At 53.2% G+C, this 3,962-nt stretch overlaps 1 long non-coding RNA gene across 1 annotated transcript; it reads left to right on the top strand.

Moving 5' to 3' along the window:
- The first annotated feature begins 321 nt into the window (after positions 1–321).
- On the top strand, positions 322–3,042 carry LOC110364193 (uncharacterized). The gene is made up of 2 exons (XR_002422800.2): positions 322–1,426; positions 2,609–3,042. It is a non-coding gene; the product is annotated as an uncharacterized LOC110364193 (long non-coding RNA).
- Positions 3,043–3,962: the final 920 nt, after the last annotated feature.

The following is a 3,962-nucleotide window of genomic DNA, read 5'->3' as shown; positions in this document are numbered from 1 at the left end:
CGAGAACAGCGGAACTCCTAGCGGAGCGACGCCGGGAAAAGGGAAGGCAGTTCCAGGCCCAGACCCCCCCACGGCACCGCCCAGCAGCCGCTCGAGGAAACGAGGCTGTGGTCGCTACGGCAACGAGGCCGGTCGCTCCCCGGGGAGCGCGCTCGGCAGCTCCGCCGCGGCCTGCGCCCGCCCGCCCCTGGCACCGGCCGCCGGAAGTTTATTTATAGATTGGCCGGATACGTGCTGACGTCACGGAGCGCACCGCCCCCGTGCGTCAGCGTAAGGCGTACGTAATGGGAACGTGACACACGCACGGCGCGACCTATTTATAGCCCAAGGAGGCGGAGGGGGGAAATTAAGAAAAAAATAAAAAATAAGAAGGCGCGCGCACGGCGGCACGGCCGTTTGTTTGCCGTCCGCACGCGCTGGGGGGGCGGGGCCGCGCGCGCGGCGTAGGCGCCGTCAGGTGACGGGCCGGCCCCGCCCCCGCGGAGAGCGGGGGATGCCGGGCGGCTCGCGGCCTGGCCGGTGACGGCGGGAGCGCGTGACGGGCGCGGGTCGGTCGCTGGCGCCCGTTCCTGGCGGGCTGGGAGCACGGGGCCGCGGCCCGAGGGGATTCCCCCCCTACACACACACACACACACACACACCTCCTCCCACCTCCCCGGGAAAAACCCCACGGAAAGTAAAAGCCTCCGGCACCGGGTTTCCGGGAAGCGGAATCGCTGCCCGCACCCGGCGGTGCCGCTCCGTCCCGCAAAAGCCTCAGCCGGGCCCGCTCCTCCCGCGGGGCGCGTAGGCCAAGCAGCGGGGCCCGGCAGCCCCACAGCAGCTACAATACTCCTCCCACCCTCCAGCCCCGGCGGCCCCACGCGTCGGGGGAGCGGGATTCCGGGTGCCCAGCGTGTGCCGTCGCTAACGGCGGCCGCCCGGAGGAGCGCTGTGCCCCGGAGCCGGGCTGTCTCGGCAGCTGCTGCTTAACGGGGCGTTTAAGTCTCGTCTCCGCCCCTTCTCCCGCAAGTTGCAGTGCGGCGCCTCTGAGTTTACTACCCTACTCTGAGGACGAGACGGTAAACCGGTCACCCGGGGCGGCTGCTCTTCGTTACAGCGCAGCTCTCCCCGCCCGGGAGCCGGGCCAGGGCCGGCCGGGGTCACCCACCGGGGGAAAGGCGCGGGGGGAGAGGGGGTGTCCCGGCAGCAGCGCGGGGACACCTGCTGGCGCCACCGCCGCCGTCACGCGGCGCTCAGCTGGGCGCGCGCGCGGCGGGACCGGGCTCGGAGCCCGCGGGCGGCGTCACGGGACCCCGCGCGCGTGCCGCACCCGCCGTCACCTGCCCGCGCTCCGGGAGGGGGAGGGGAAGTCAGCAAAGGGGGAACCCTCTCCTGCCTGAAGTCTTCAGCGCCGGGTAACGTCCGGTAACTCTGGCAAGCCCCGGTAAAACGGCGAAATAACGAGTTTTGGGGTTTGTTTCTTGTGTGGGTTTGTTTGTTGTTGTTGTTGTTGTTGTTTTTGAGAACAGCTCCACTAATCCGGGGTTTAAAGCAAACGCTCATACCGGGCGTTCTGCAGCGGTTTTGCTGGGGAATCAACCGGTTCCTTAACCCGGGCTGCATCTCACAGCCGGCCGTGCGCGACGTGGGGAAACACGAGCAGCAAGTGGATTTCACTCGGTAGCCGATGGAGCTGCCGCGGCTCAGCCGGCCGAGTTTAAATATCTAAAAGCAGCGCACTCCTTGCGCGGTTATCAGCGCAGGGGAAAAATTAATGGGATTTAGCAGAGCGTGCTGATGTGACACAAAACGCGCAGGTGATGTGGAGCGCTCTGAAAATGTTGGTAATAAAGCAATTAAAAAGCCAGCTGAACAGCTAAAAAGGAAGCGATCGCGAAATTACAGTATTTTTAATAAAAGCCAGTTTATTATGTTGTTTCAGGTTCTTGTCATTAGAAGGAAAATACCATGCTAGGGAAAGGTGTAATGAATGATAAAAAGATGAAGCTTGGTAGTGTTATCTGTCTACTGAAAACAGGGCACTATTTCTGTATCTTAATAAGCGCAGCGTGAAAAATAAAGGGAATTGCCTAAACTCTTAGGGGTACAAATACTGTGAATTTAAGTTACTGTTTCATAAAAACAAAAACAATAAAGTGGGGGAATATAATAGGAGAAGATATCTAATTCAGAACAGATGGCAGGAAGCTTTTTTCCTCCTCGCATGGAACCACAAATGCGCAGAATGATCAGTGGGAAATTTTGGTAGGGTGAAAACACCAGTTATTCTAGCATTCAGCACATGAAAGCTTTGATGAAGGGAAGAGAAAATGGGAATGAAATGTCTTCACTAAATTGCCCACAACTTCTAACTATGCATTAGTTTCTGTTGCCAAATTTAACTGCAACATGACAAAGCTTTTGCCTCATCATCCTCAACAAATTTGTTATAAAAATACAAATATGTCCTAGTGAAACATAGGAGATCGTCCAAACATTAATTCTCTTTCTGTACAATTTTCCATTCCCTTCCTGTAAGACGAGTATTGAGATCAGCCAAAACTATGCAGAATTATGCTCACTTTAAATAGTCTTTGCAAAGACTTCTGCTGGTGTTTTCTTTCAGAGTCACAGGAACTGGAGAGGCTCTATTATGACTTTGCTACTTTGAAAATGGGAAGGTCCTTTCCCTAGAAAAACAGATGCACCTTCTGCTACAGCAGCGAGGGGCTCCGCTGATTTTCAGTTCCGTGGCAATGCTTCCTGTTTGCCTTTGCAAAGCTTCAATACCCAAGAGAGGATAACTTAAGCAAGCAGAAGACGAGGTGTGGAATCTCTCCTCTGTCTCCCCCAGGATTGAGACACGAAGCCTTTCTGCAATTTTGGATCACTGCTCTAGGTGTCCCAGAAGCAGCGATGGTTGTTTTCTAAAGCTGTATTTAGATGGTTTTGACTTTCACTTATTGATGTATCAAATTTTTTGCTGTTTGAAACAGATCACCATCTCAAGTTCTGCCTATAAGTTTTTGTGTAGCTTAAAATTATAATCAGGTGAGACTATCAAGTTCCTTGGCTCCTTGAAACAGGGGGGAATAAAGTCAGGAATTCAGCTTCTCTTTTGGTTTAACTTTCAAGATCGACTTTCTGAGACACATTTCGACGCTCAGATGCTTTCCTGAAGAGCCTGAGGCAACATCATCCTCTCTTGCCTTCCTCACAGCTTCTCCCGCAGAAATGGCAGCAGGTTCCTTCTCTTTGGTAGAGGAATAACAGCCCAGCTGCCCTGAGCTTGTCCAACAGCAGCACACCTGTGTTCAGCGCTCTTTGCTCCTTTTGTTTGTAAATTTGTTTTGGCACTGCTCGCTCTGGCCAACTCCAGAGGGCTGCACAGAGGACTGTGCGTAACGTAGCTCCAGGTAGGACATTTCCAGCCTACTATGTGCTCAGGCAGCTGTCACTTCCTACTTTCACTCATGTTTGGATTACAGGACGATTTTCGCAACCCCAAAGACTAGACTCTGAGCTCATCACTTTGTTCCCAGAGCTAGGGCCGTAAGTTCAGGCCTGAAGTGCATACAGCATGGTCTGGTCATTCATACACAAGTGATTTCATCAGTTCACTCTATCAGTGTATTTCAGCTGATTCAGAAGTGCCAGAAGTTTTAGTCATACTTGAAGAAAGCTGGTGCTTAAACTCTCTTAACCTCTGACGTGATACTAGAGCCCACGTCTGATCTTTAAGATGTGATAAGCCTGAAAGAAATAGCCTAGATCTTCTCAGGTAAATCATTATATAAGACAAAAAAAATGAATTATTGCCATTGAGGGGTCTGAGGCCTTGTGCATTAGTAAGACATAAATAATAATAGTAATTAGTTTTCATGCCTCTGCCTTTATTTGCCAAATCCCCTGTTGTAATTTTACAGATAGGAAAACAAAGCGGGCAGGGGTAAATGGAGTTGTGCAAAGACACAAGCCAG

This window comes from Columba livia, chromosome 2, assembly GCF_036013475.1.
Source record: "Columba livia isolate bColLiv1 breed racing homer chromosome 2, bColLiv1.pat.W.v2, whole genome shotgun sequence".
Classification (NCBI taxonomy): Eukaryota; Metazoa; Chordata; class Aves; order Columbiformes; family Columbidae; genus Columba; species Columba livia.
This window is presented reverse-complemented; position numbering and strand designations above follow the sequence as displayed.